Below are 14809 nucleotides of genomic sequence, written 5' to 3' on the forward strand. Positions count from 1 at the left end.
TAGGAGTTAGAAAACATGAATTCTAATGCTGATTAGTCCATTTATTAATTCTTTACACGTGGGCTTGTCCTCTCTCAGATTCAGTTTTATGTGTTACGGAAATGGTGTATCCACTTTGCTTACCCAAATATTGCAAATTCCAATGATTTAGTTCAACTAACATTTTCCTCCAGTGTTTTGAAGGAATAACGATTACTTTGTCATTGTCCTGTGGATAGCACCCTTTTAGCATAGGTTAGAACATACTTCCACAAAGAAGGTTCTCTATACTAAAGCTACATAACTTGCATCGGTAGCAACGGTGCTTGGGTATTTGTGTGAGAATGGATTTTCTGCAGGGAATATGCCTGAACGATAAATGCTTTTTCTGGTATTGTTCCAGTCTCAAGAATTCTCTACAGTACCTGATTATTCATCATGGCACTCAGCAAGAAGGTCCATGGTCACAAACAAAGCTGGGCTCATACCTTCACATTCTTGTTAGGTCCTAATGTACAATTGACACGTGAGCTCCCTCTGTCCTGGAAGATTTAACTGACTTGCACTCCTTGGTGAAACCTAGCTTGTAGTAGTTTCTATGGTAAAAATGACTTTTGTGATTTTAGGCAGGTCACTCAATAGCCCCAGGCCTCAGTTTCCTGGATTTTATTTAGATGATCTCTAAGGAATACCTCTAACGTTCTGTGTTTCTATAGTATTTTATATATCTTTCCTGGAAAATCTATTCATAATTCTCAATTATTTTTAACAACTACAAGAAAAAGGATCCAGTACCTTTGACAGAATGTGTGTTAACTTCCCTTTTCTTTTGTGTAATTTAAAGCCTGTCATCGGACTGGCTAATTGTCCTCCGACTGAGAATTCAGCTCCTAGCCAAAGAATTTTTACAATCAAAAAAATACTACAAAATAAAAAAGAGAGAGAGAGAGAAAACCAGGATGATTTACTACGGAGTTTATAGGGCATTTTAATTTATGCTATGCAGCAGATAGTGAATATATTCATTCAGATGACACAAGTCTATATATCTGTCACTATCTCTGAAATTCTTGTCTAGCCATAATTTTACAGGTCCTTAGAAACGGAATTGTCACAAACTCCTCAGTTCAGCTCTCAACAGAAATTAATTGATAACATAGAATCCTGAGTGGCTGGCATGTGAGTGACACCCAGCTATACAATTTCACATCTAATCAAGGAAGATGGGAATTCGAGTTGGCCTATTGTCTATTTGAATCTGTTTCTGGATGGAATCCAGCTGGCTCAAATGCAGCCCTGGAAAGTGATGTGGGCAGAAGATGGAAAAAAAAAATTAAGCCAGAGAACCAGCACATAAGATAGTGCCTTTCACATTATCAAAGAATTGCCTAGTGTAACTGTGGATTTGCTGCTGATTAGTTTGCTAAAATTTCTCAATAACCAAAATGCAATTTTCTATCCCAGTTGTCCTTAAAAATCTATGAAGAATAATAATAAATGCAAAATTGTACCTAATCAAGAGCTAAAATTATATGACAAGAGTTAAGTGGTGAGAGGGCACCGATGAGAAGCCATAGTTCTATTATTGGAAGAGTTGGGGAAAAAAAGCTCCATAGAAGGAATGGGGGTGATTTTTCTTCAAGAATGGGTGAAATCTGGAGATTCAGAAGCAGGATGGGAGGACAGCCCCAGCCCAGAACACGGTATGAGCAAATGCTTAGTAGAAGTAAGTGATGTAAATTCAGGAGCTGCCATACCAGCTTGGCGAAGAGCAGAAAGTATATGCGGAAAACGGGGTGGTTATAGTGGAAAAGATTATGCAGGTCCCTAAATGCTGATATTTTCTTTAAACTGGATGCTGTAGAAAATTGAAAGATGGTTGTTTTAGGGTAATAGCGTGACAAGGGGAAAGAGCGCTAAAGGAAGGTAGTATAACGGTGGAATGTAAAATGAGTGGGAATAAGAAAAAGATAAAGAACAGAGCTCAAATTAGAAGCATGAGGTGAGGCAAATCTGGATTAAAGTCCTTCTCCTTCCCCCCCTCCCCCCACCATGCCTTTCAGTTTCAAGGAGAATGTTTTATTTATTTAGGCTTGTTATAAGGGAAGAGCAGAGTTTGCCAGTAAAGAATAATATAATCTAGATGGGGGGGGGGGGGGGAGCAACATGTTCCCCAAAGGTTAACTGCCATGCTCAGCATCACAATACCAATAGTAGCCAAGTTCTAGAATCTAGGTTTTCGATGTTTTTTTTTCCACTCTACAACCGTGCCTCTTTTTCCTAACTATAACATTACTGCCATTATTCAGTGAATTTCACTTCATTGCTAGTAACATTTAAACTTATTACCTGCCCAGCATGAAATATGATTTACCTGAAGCCAATGAGGCAGTCCAGTGGCATGCTCTAAGCTTCCATAGGGGTTATGACAGTGGCAGAAGCAACTGTTTGAACATCTCCGGTTCCACTTCTGAGACTACTACAGTGGTTGATCAGAATGGTAGATCAATGACAGATAGCTCTTTTTGGAGCAAAATGCCTAATGAAAATAACAATTGCTATACATGAAGCATATAGCATATTTTCTCTCTGTTTTTGTTTTTGTTTTTGTTTTGTGTGTGTGTGTGTCAAAAAAGTGGCTCTCCGACAGAGCATATTTTGACTAGATTCATATTCTTCCCTCTTCCTCACTACTAAATCTTATTATTATTATTATTTTACAAAAACCACATTTCTATTCAAGATACCTTTTCCCTCTAGACAGAGCTAGAGGTAGAACATGTAGGAGTAGAATCCTGAATTGAAATCAGAATTTAGATGGTCTGGAATTAAGAAGTTTAGGAATATCAGCTCATGTTCCATACCCCAGTCCCCAGTGCAAGCACACCTGCCCATTGACCTAAGGGGATACCAGGTGAAGAGATCTGACTTGATCTTAAACTTGGCAGCAAAGCCCAACTTTTGTGCTTGCTGCAGATGATGTTTATCGATCTAACTATGGCTCTTGTGTATTATATCTTTTCTCCTTGGTTCATTAAACTGGATGCCTCATGAAGTACCAATTAAATCATTAGCCATTAATAGCTTTCAAATATAAACTGGCTTATGCCAATTAGACCATCATGCATGGCAACCCTGAATGAGAAATGGATTACAGGTGCTGTTACTTAGGCTGGCATTTCTCCCATAGGAACCAGGGAACATGGTTCAGAAAACTCAGTTGAATAAAATGAAACAGGTCAAAGTCTTCATTAAAAACTTGAATAGCACCCAAGTCTCTTTTGAGGAACCAGAATGCTGTCAAGTCTCCACAGGTCAATGCTATCCCCACAAATTTCTAGTAATCAGACTGCATTTTAATTCCAAATCTTGCTGACTCAAGTAGTGCATTCTTTCAATCATGCTGCCTCTCAACACTTAATGCCAGAGTTTGCAATGGCAAATACAATCTTCTACTTGCAATAAAATTATATTTACTCCCCAAACCTTTCCATTGATCTAGTATAAGGAAGTGACTAAAGCATGACTCTCCTATTTTGAAGAGGATCTTAACATGAAATATGACTGAAACAAATAAAATAAAAAGGCAAAGTGAGAGGGGATAGAAAGAAAAGTAGGAGATGGTATGGGGAAACCTTTCCCAAATCTCAAAATTAAGAATGATTTGTCTTTGTAGTGAATAAAGAAGAAAGGTCTGTATCATTTGTAAAATAAGTCCTTCAGACATTCTGAAAAAGGATGTCCGACTCAGCTCTTCTAAATTAGAATCTGAAGGTTTGTGAACAGAAGCAACTTAAATATTTCATTTCTTCTTGCCTCTAGACTCTTTAAATTATATGTCCCTCTCCACCAGCATTTTCTTAATTGAGAGAAGAGAATTATAGGTATTTAACAGAGGTAGTTTGTTATTCTGAGTTGAAATTTCATTACTTCCTCCAGAGTTTAAAAACACTAGAATAGTTATTTGACCAGCCATTTTCTTAATCTGAGAGAAGATCCCTTTTATCTAAGGAGGAATTAAAAAAATATATATGGATTCTATCTTTTGTATCATCGATGATCAGGAAATTCAAGTTCATGTTTAAATTACATTGTTGGGCATTTATATGCACATGTTTGCCATGTTTTCATTATAAAGTTTTTTCCCTTTCAAGGCTATTAATTTACAGATACCATACAGGCATTTATTCCGTAATGACCATTGTCATTTTCGAAATTTATGGTACTGCAAAATGAAATTCTACTTCCAGCACCCCCACTTTCTTTAGGGGGTGGTGTCACTATTCCCGTTTGTGGGGTTTGAAAGCTCAAGGAAATCTTTGTCACTTGTCTTTTCTTTGTCCTCTATTTGACCAATCACCAAGTTGTTGATACTGTTATTTATTTCTTCATAATGTTTCTCCACTCAACCGTTCCTCAACATCTCAACATCATCATTGGGACTAGGCAACCTTTTTTTCTTTTCTTTTTTTTTGACTTTTGGTACCCTCCCAATTGTCTTTTTCTCTTTCAGTCTCTCTCTCTCTCTCTCTCTCTCTCTCTCTCTCTCTCCTCATTCTTGAAAAACCTACTGTTTAAACTTCCTAAGGCACCAGTTTAACTATAAAGTCTAACCTGTCTACTTGACGTGTCAGAACACTCTAGAAGCTAGCCTAATGTAGCTCTCTGTGACATGATTAAGACAAGAGAGCAGAGTAGAGGCATCAAAGGACCACACTCTTCCTCTTCCTCTTCCTCCTTGCTCTTCTCTCTATCACTCCTCTTTTCTCCCTTTCTCCCTCCCTCTCTTCCTTCTCGTCTTTGCCTAGCACCTGCCTTCATTGTATCCCCAAAGTGCATCTATGCAAATGTGCTGATTCAAAAATGTTGTGTTTTAACGTGAAATTGACAGGCTGGCTTAAGTTCAAGTCCTCACTGAAGCGGAGCTTTCCGCGGTCTTGGAAAAAGAGCTGTGGAGCGCTTACTGTGGTCTGCGCCCTGTGTGAAGCATCTTACTTTTATTATCTCATTTAACCTTCATAACAACCCTTTGTGGTAACCATATCTCCATTTTATGGAGAAGGAGACTGAATCAAAGAGAAAGTAAATAAATTGGACCCCACACAGTTTGTAAAGATGGAGATGAATCACTGCTCTCATTCATCTACTTAAGGACTTTGAGCAGTCTTGCCTGGCTCAAGTTCCTGCTCCTCCAATAGGGGGCTCTGTTGGTGTCCTTTATATTTAATTAGGACAAATAATTGATACTTAATCACCACATTCTTTGCATTACTACTAAACAATTGTACAATTGTTTGTGTGCATGTCTTCTCCTCACAGCTAAATTAGATATTCCTTCAGGGCAAGGATGGTGCCATATTATTATTTTGTGTTTCTCTCCAAACTGGTATAGAAATACACAGAAAGCTCTCAAATACATATGGAATAAACGAATTAACGAATCAATGGAGCTTTCTTAAACCTGTTCCTTTTAGTTGTGATTCTATTTAGAAGGTGCACTGTGGCTATTCCTTTGGGCATCAACTCAACTGCTCAAAGGTAATTTAAGCTGTTTGATATTGAGTATATCCTCCAAATCTCTTTTACTAAATATAGAAACTATAATGAAAAAGACGATGACAACACATGTGAAGCCTCTAGGTGTCTCAAATGACAAATATTACATTGCCCATGCTTTTATTCATCTGCTATATTCAGAACACTTTCTTCCTCTTAGCAGCATGAAGCTCTCAAGAGGAAAAAAAGAGCACATGATTTGCAGGGGCCTCTGCTGGGATGCATTTCTTATACATGAAAGTTAAAAGCTGAAGGTTCAAGAATATCTGGATGCAATGCCAAGCACATCTGTTTACTCGGGACTTCTATTCAGGGGAAGATTGATTATTGGCAGGTGAAGGTTAAGGGGGAAGCTTTAAACTTGCAGGAAGTCTATTCAGAGGACATGTTATATTATAGAAAGGTGATTTTGGTGCTAAGCCATATTAGTGATATGAGTTTGAAGATAATATCCACAGGTGCACACTTCTAAATTAATTTAATAAACACACACTTGGCATGCAATTAATCTTTTCTCACCATGACTCTGGGTATAACTAATATCTTATAAGAGTCTAACTTTCGATTTAATTTTAAATTAATACAGCAAGTGTTATAACAACATAAATGAGCTATAACAACACACCACAAAATTGGACAATCGACCAAACTCTCTGCAATTCAGATTTCTATTTTATTAGGAGTGTTCTATTATTGCTCAGAAAAGTGGGACAGACTCTTAGGCTGGTATGTTTTAGGCTTGTTTCATCAAGGGAATGGATTCAGAAAGATTTTCTTTGAGTTTCTGAGACAAATTTATCTTAGGTTCTTTACGAAGTGAAAAAGTTCATACAGTATTAGCTCCATTTGCAGATGGGAAAAACTGTAACACAAAGTCATGCTAGTTCTGGATTTCAGTTAATTGTGGCAACAGAACTAGTATCAAAGAAGAGCAATCTGTAGCTGAACTGAAGATCGGGGCAATGCCAACAACAAAAAATAGATTAAAAGCGAGCAGGACACAACAGAAGCAGAAATACGTGAAGGTAGATAAGAAATCTACGTCAGAGGCAATGGCTTAAGAATAGAAAATTCAACCATTGTAGTTGTATAGCATACACGGATATGTGAAAAAACAAGTCCCTATCATACTACGGTACTCTCCTACAAAAATGTCGAGGCTTGCTCATGAGTTTATTACCCAGATGAACTTTAGAATCCTTATTTTACATTCAAGCAGAGTCATCTGCGCTCTGGCCAGTTCCCAAACTCTGCTCCCACTGCCAGCCATCTAACCTTGTGTGAAAATTTGATTAGTATTACACAAAATGTGTAGATTAATTTTGGGACACTTCACCTCTTACAGTGAGTCTTTTTTTTTTTTTCCACTCAGAAACATAGTGTGTCTGTTCATTTATTCAGCATAGCATTTTAATATCAACCTCACCCACTACAGTTAGGTAGTGGCATGTCTGAGTCCCTTGGATTCACATTTTTAAAAATGTAGAAATAGTGTCTTACGCATTTGTAGCTCTGTGGTTAAAAAGAAAATCAGAGTATAAGTAAGTTTTACTTTTGAAGATGAAGAGCTACATTTTTTAAAAATTAACAAGGTTTAACACATTATTGTGCAGTAGTACAAGGAGCATGTATTTTGAGGGCAAAGTGAACGACGCTGGTTGTTGCAGCTGAGATGAGGTCAGGCATCTTAACTGTTAATGGAAGGTTCTATAGACAAGTTTGCTGGAGAGGAAGGGATCTCCAGAAATACTGCCTTGCCCTTTATCTTAGAGGAGTTCCAGTTTCTTTCCTCTCCGTGGCCTGGGGCAGGTGCAGACCAGATGATCAGGATTGAAAAGACTCCCCTTTGATCTATTCCAAGATCCTGAGAACTGCAATTGAATGACCAGTGTCCACGGACACGTTTGTGAGGTGGCGTCGTTCAATGCTTTGTGAGACGATTTCTCAGATAGAAGGCTCAGTGTGCGATAGTGGGTGCAGAGTCAGGGAACAGAACAGAGCTGGGGCAGATTGATTTCCACTTTCTGTGAAATTTGGTTTGGGGGTGAAGGATGGCAAAGGTCCAAGCCCCTTGCTTTGTCTAAAGGGTTATCTTGCTTTACCAATTACTTCTGGAAGCTTGACCTGACTCCTACGATGTTTTGCCAAGTTATTATTTCTTTCTAAATAGTGGGCCAGGAGGAAGGAAGAGGAGCACATGACCCTTTGGTGAATGCAACTCCCTGCTGGGGTCCCCTGCTCCCACTCTTTGTTTCCCCAGCAGCGCTGCAGCCCAGGGCCTGCTCTTTGATTATCCTTTACCACAGGGCCCAGGACTCTGCTCCTCCCTGCAAAGTGTATTCAACTGTCACCATTGTCCCCATAGATCCATTAACTCAGTTCCTCCAAACTCCTAATGCCAAAAGCGCCCACCCCCTCCATCTCCGTTTCCCTACCTCTGCCCAGCCTCTCCCTCCTCCCTTCCCTCTCCCTCTCCATCTCTCTCTGCCTCCACCACTCTTATTCTCTTGAGCTCTCTTCCCCTTCCCCCTGCCTTTGGTGGCAGAAAAGCCTAAAGACACAGCACAAATGCATGAAATTAACGACTAACATAAGCTGAGATGAACACATTCATGCAGCCTGGATCCATGTCTTCCCACCAACTTTCTTTCTCTCCCACTTATTGTGCAAGCGCCAAGCCTGCTTTACATGTTTTCTTCATATCGTCCTCAAGGTAAGTCGCTCAGTCTCTGTTTTACAGAGGAGGGGGGTGAATGGTAAGTCACCTGTTGGAGGCCACTCAGCTGCTGAGAGGTGATCCTTGCATGAGAACACAAATCTGGGAACGCCTGGGTGGCTCAGTGGTTGAGCATCTATCTGCCTTTGGCTCTGGTTGCGATCCTGGGGTTCCTCCGGGGAGTCTGCTTCTCCCTCTGCCTCTGTCTCTCCCTGTCTCTCTCTGTGTAACTCATGAATAAATAAATAAAATCTATTAAAAAAATAACAAAAATCTGTCTGAACCCAAAGACTGTACTCTTCTGCCAAAATCATCGTTGAAATTTTATACCACCAGGGGCAGCTATAAGATGTAATTTCTACCATCATTAGAGAAAGCTGAAATAGATGGAGATCTGTCATTATAATACATTTAATTTGGGGCAATAATTTCACAACTGTTTAAGTGGAATTTTTTTCTAAACTACCCCAAAATACAACCGGCTAAGTGTCATCTTTTTTTTCTCTTCCTTCTCATGGATGGAGAAGGCTATTAGAGCTGGTAAAGAGTTCTAAAGTGGGATAACCAGAGAGAAAAGTGCCTCGCATGTTTGAATGTCTCTGTGAGCTAGTCCACACACATTTATCAGTGTCTTCTGTGGGCAACAAAAGTGGACCAAGCCAGTCCCTGTTTCAAGAGACTTCACTCTACCTGAAGAGTCAAGGGATTAAAATGGCAACGTGGAAGACAAGAAGAAGGTGACTGTGCTCAGTGCAACCCACAGAGCTAATGGTCCACTTCAAGGGAAGGAAAACATCCATGAGACGTGGTAATCAGGAGAGGCTTCTCAGAGGAGATGGGACTTAAGCTGATATTCTGAAGAATGAGTTTAGAGAGGTGATGAGGATGGTCTACACACTATCTCACAAACGTAGAACCGGAGGGAACAGGGCCCATGAGGACAGACTCTCATCTTGCAGACAAGCTAGAAAACCAGAGTGGCTGGGTTAAGAGAAGAGACCAGGAGGGGGTGGGAGCTGAACAGACCACCTGGGGAGAACAGGAGACTTGTGCTCCGGTGTTGATTTGGTAGAAGACATGGTCTGAAAGTTGGGACCAAATAACAGATGGCCAGCGTATCATGTGAACTTCATTCTGTGGGTAACGAGGGCCCTCATAGCAGTAATTCTCAGCTCAGAAACGCTTTGACGGAAGCAGAGTTTTAGGAAGCTCAGGCTGCCATGGTGGACAGAAGAGGGAAATGGAGGCAAGAGGACCTGCTAGGAGGCTGTTGTAATGACCCACATGTGACTTGATTGTTGCACTGGAGCCGTGGCTGTGGGCCAGATGTGAGAGATGTTCTAAAAGGAAGGCCTCACGGAATTTGACGACAGATTAGCCATGGGGGTGAGGGTGATATTAGAGAGGGAAAAAAAAAGCTAACAGGCTAATTCCCCTCCTTCCCAGCATATTGAGATAGAATCGAAAATATTTTAAATAGGAAACACATTTCAGGACAAACTTTCCCCAAAAAATATCTTCTTTCAAATGCCTCCCCCCACCCAAGGATCTAACCTAAAGTAAAGGTAAATTCACCATATGACCATAGAATTAATTTCATACATGGGCTTCTTTTCCCTCAAAGTCAATAATGATGATAAAAATAATCTATTAGAGTCAGCACCTTAAACATTTTAATCCCCTTAAACATACTCCATGCTCTCTACGCAAAAATACTGTACAGGGAAAAAAGAACCAGATGTCCTGACCTGACCCACTGGTTGGCCTCATCCACATGGCAATGGTTGGAGAAAGCTCCACACTGAGCATCGCACACCTTGTTTTATGGATTTGTAAAGAGTCAACCATTTTCAATCTAAAATACAAAAGAAGCAAACCCCTGTGCATTCCCACGTGGATACAGAGTTGGAAAAGGAAATGCAAAGTGTCACACTTGGCACTTGTCTGTCTCTAGTATTAACTTCACAATGGAGATGACCACAACAATCCGCCTGAAGTCACATACATTTCCTTAGAAGGCAACAGAGAAGAGCCCTTTTAATTCTTTGATGAAGGTTCCCACTCATGAGCTAGCACGAGTTCAGTGAATATTTGGATTCGTGTATTTTAGTTTTTCACTCCACCGTAAAAGTGGCTTTTGCAACTTACTGAATCGAGCTTTCAGATGGCTTTTCGCCTCTGAGATACCTCACTGCGTGCCTAGATAGCAGGATGCATCAACAGTGCAAATGGAGATCTGCACTCCGGGTTATTTTTCCCTTCACTGGGGAGGGCCAGCCTTGGTGTTCAAACACTTTTACAGCTGTTGCGACACTGATGGGAACTTCATGTGTGTTACCAGCGCAAGTGCTGTCAGGAAGAAACCAAATGTCAAACGGAGGTATGTAGAAGTCACCATAAATATGTCTCTGAATGTTTACCATCTGGAACCGTAGATTTAGATTTTGACAAGCAACTGGGATTGCCCTGTGGGCATTGTCTTTTAAGCAGAGCCTTTTTGTTGTGCTAAGTAACTTCTTATTACTTTAGCTTTGTTGGGGGGGGGGGTGGACGGCGGTGGGGGGTGTGACACACCACTTTGCCTTCTCAAGGTGTGAATTTATTATTTCTTAACACTCTCTTTTTTTGTTTCCATCCTGCCTAATCCTGTATACAATGGACTTTTGGGGAGGGAGGGGGTTTCCTCCCTGATTGTCAAAGTCCTGGGCAGGCAGCCTGGTGGTCAGTCTGCAACGTGAATGACATCTGCTGTGGGGCTCCCATGGCTAAAGGGAACGTGCCTTTGTTAGATGCCATCGCATCGCATCTCCGTCCTGTGGGGAGAAACTTTACTTTCTTCCGAAATACTTCTGTGATACTGAGAAATGGCATCGGCGGGCAGCACGGATACCTGCTACAGGCTGGGCATGTAGTCCTAATCCTAATAGAACCCGAGATATTAGTTTGCCTCTCTGTCTTTATTTTTTTAAGCCCCAGTTCCATTGTAAAGCCATAATGGAATGACTGGAATTCCAGAAGACTTCAGCTTATGAACTTAGTCCTATTTGGGTTATGTAATATTGGGAATCAGATAATACCCGGTCATAATAAGTGCCTGGTTATTTATGAGGTTACTTTCTCATTGAAGGCTTTGAGACTCCAAGCAGAGAACACTCTGCATGGCAACTAAACACCAGACTGAAATATTGTCTTAATCAAAACTTTTTAAAAAGAAGATTAAAAAGTTATCAACCGTCTGGCTGCAAAAAAAAAAAAAAATGTACACTGCAACTGGAAACATAATTTTACAGGCATCCTTACGCAGTTGAATACAAAAATCACAGAGCTCTAGCCATAAATCCTGTTGTTCAGCCTATTAAACAGCTCCTATTTCAGAATAGCTTATATACAGTTTTATTCATTGAATTTCTCACCTGCAAAGGGTAAGGGCAGTGTTGGGTTTCTCTACCAAATGTGGGAGTCCAGTAGGAGCAAGAATTCTTGAGTACCACAGGTATATGACCATGGACGTAGGAGGGCAAGTCTGTCAGGGTGCAAAAGAAGTAACTCATTGACTCACCTAGCTCCACCAAAAATGTGAAAAATGAAGATTTTTATTTTTTGATCCCTGTAAAAACAAGGCATCGATTTGAAAGGCCTTCTTTATATTACAAATTAAGTGTAGCATATACACCCCATTGTTGCATTCGGTTCCATTTAATTTTGGTGGGTGCTTTTGGCAGATTGGTTACGTTAACAGCTACTCACATATATGACGACAACACATTTTATGTTGCTCAGGCACCGGATGACCATTAATTTCCAATGACTAATTTATAATTAAAACCTTTTTTTAATGTTTGTTTATAACCCAGCCAGAAAATCTATTTCCATTTAATTAACACTTCAGATAGCCTGTTTAAAACCTATAAATGTAGTGACTTTAATGATCCTTTACAGAGATGCTACTTTAGTTTTCAATGACTTGTAAAACTTTCACAAACAGATCTGCAAATGAATTACCTCCATCTGCTCCCCTGCAGCTGCAAGAGGATAAACTCCGTTAAAGAGCATTTTCCTACTTCCTCCTTTTCTGCTTTTCTTCCAGCTCTAAGCATTTTTGTTTTAAAGCCGATCTATCAGCTGCTCAGAGGGCAGCCTCTTCTCTTAAGGAGTTTCCAATCTCCAATTTTTTTTTTTGCTCAAAAACACTTGGGTCCATCATAAATCAGACACAATGTACGTTTTAAAAACCGGTTAAGGAAGCATTTCCATCTCTGCCCAGCAACTCAGATATAGACTCTGGAGAGGATCTTTAGAAACTGAGTAGTAAAATGCAACAGTTTGAAAGTGAATTTTAATTCCGACAGCTAAAATAAATGCTTTCTTGGCCTGATCCGTCCTCTCTGAACGATTTAGAGCTCCTGTTTGGAGTAGGGAACGAGGATCTGAAAGCGTACAAACACTGCTCCAAAAGACGTTTTCTTAGCTACACCTTCAAGAGCGAGGCATGAGGAGTGTTAGTTCTATAAAGACAGCCAAGCACCAAGCTACGCTCAGTGTTATCTGTCCGCCGTACAATAGCAGCATTGATAGGATGGCAACAACTTGCTTTGACAAGTGCTGTGCTAGCATTCCATTCAGAACTATGTTAAGAGACAGAGAGAGAGAGAGAGAGAGAGAGAGAGAGAGAGAAGCATTCAGTGTCTTTTACTTTACCTGAAAAAACTGCCTTTCTTGTGGCTGCAGAAAACGAATTCCTCTTCTTCCCAAAGCAAAGTAGCCCTCTTGCCTGCAACTCTCACTTGGAGAAGACCACACAGCTCCAGCAAGGCAGCCTTCCTGCGCCTAATCCCCACTCGAATGTGATGACACACACTAACCCCAACCATCTGGTGAAACACGTCCTCAAGCACTCAGCACAGTGGTGTGTCAAGACGGGCTGCCCAATCCAATTGCTGGGGCTGGGTGGCTCTCACGGGCTGGAGGCTGAGGGCAGGACTGGAGCTGGAGGGCTGAGAACTCCCAGGCAAGTAACCTGAGATTTCAGAGAGCCAGGACGGCTGGGGAGAGAAGTGGGAGGTGCTAAAGGGAAGGTGGAGGGAATGACTTATTCTGGGGGCCAGTTGTGCGTTACTTTTCACAACTCCTGGGGTGCTCCCTCCATCCCCCCCTTGCCCCCCCCCCCTCCAGGGATGACTGGGACCCGCCGAGGGACGCCACAGAAACGCCAAAAATCTCTCCCTGCCAACCTGGTGAGGGCAATGTTCTCAGCGAGGCGCCCTCCCCACCACCCCCACCACCCCCACCGCCCCGCCACCACCCCCAGGAGATAAAAGATTCATCCTGACATACTGATAGAGTGCTAATGTAGGAGTAGTTTGCACTGAAATGTGACATCTACATTTTGAGATCTAAACTCCTACCTTCCTTTGATTAGCTCATGGCTGCCTCCAACATTCCAGGGAGGAAGGAGGTGGGGGTATGGCTAAGAGCACAAACTTGTCTATTCCCACATACAGCTCTTCACTGTTTGCCACAGGCTGAACTTCAGAAATAGTCAATGAAAATCATTTTGGTTTCTACTCATGCAAACTAGCACACACTCCCATAGATAGAGGTGGCTTTTTTAATCACTTGCTGCTTTCACAGACATCTCTTTGTAAAAGCACTTGGTACCAGAGGGCTGCACTCTGTCATTGATTATTTTTATTGGCTTCTAGTTAATTGCACTTATAATGTCCATATAGCTCCAACAGCTCATTAACAATTTTGCTTTGAAATGTTGTCGATTTTTGGTCATTTCAATACCTCCTTCTTACGTGCATTTCTTTCTTTTTCTTTTTCTCTCTTTCCTTTTTTTTTTTTTTTTTGAGTTCTCTGAACTGTTGTACAGAACTAATTACTTTGATAGCAGTCTGAACCAGAAAATGCCTATACTTGTTACAGTGCTTTCAGGAGATATCTGGAAATAAATTAATTGCTACAAATCTCACCACTTCAAAAATGCCATCAGACTTCTAAGGAATTTTGAAAATCTGAAAAAGAAAATAGGAATTTGAAATATTATCAACTCAGTGACAGTGTCTGTGGGGAGCCAACATTTTAAATTTTGCACCTTTCGAATTTCTTTGAACTGGGATGGGGAGGGGGGAGTGCTGGCATAAAAACCAAAAAGAAAAAAGAAAAAAAAAAAAAACCAACAACCTTTAAATTTGTCCAAAGCGTTAAAATCTAGACTACAAATGGGTATCTCATGTTTGGAACATCAGTATCACAAAGAGAATTATTTCAATAACTAGCAAAATTGACTTGACTAGCTTGTGATTTTTAGGCATTTTCATGTGCTATTATATTAAGATACTCAAAAAATTACTCTTGGTGCAATTCTTTGAAGAACAGAATTAAGAACTATAATTTTCAGTTAGTGATTTTTTTCCCCCTATAACTGGGCTGCAGGGAAGATAAGTTAAAAAGAAAGATTTAGAGGTTAGAGTTCTGATTCATTTGCTTAATTTCTTCCCAGAAGTGATTATGAGGTGTGTGTTTCACAATATATACTATACGTACTAAACCACT

General features: G+C 40.6%; 1 protein-coding gene across 16 annotated transcripts in view; it reads right to left on the reverse strand.

Moving 5' to 3' along the window:
- Nucleotides 1–13502, reverse strand: part of SULF1 (sulfatase 1) — a 175407-nt gene extending 161905 nt beyond the window's left edge. For 4 of the 16 annotated variants that reach the window (XM_072734586.1, XM_072734588.1, XM_072734580.1 and 1 more), the window contains exons 1-2: nt 12950–13265; nt 11665–11774 (exon numbers count right to left, since the gene is read on the reverse strand). The gene's annotated coding sequence lies outside the window, so the exon portion shown is untranslated. Of the gene's footprint in view, nt 1–11664; nt 11775–12949 lie in introns of all 16 variants that reach the window. The other 12 variants (XM_072734590.1, XM_072734585.1, XM_072734559.1 and 9 more) reach the window with 8 other exon arrangements.
- Nucleotides 13503–14809: the final 1307 nt, after the last annotated feature.

The sequence above is a fragment of the Vulpes vulpes genome, chromosome 13, assembly GCF_048418805.1.
Source record: "Vulpes vulpes isolate BD-2025 chromosome 13, VulVul3, whole genome shotgun sequence".
Classification (NCBI taxonomy): domain Eukaryota; kingdom Metazoa; phylum Chordata; class Mammalia; order Carnivora; family Canidae; genus Vulpes; species Vulpes vulpes.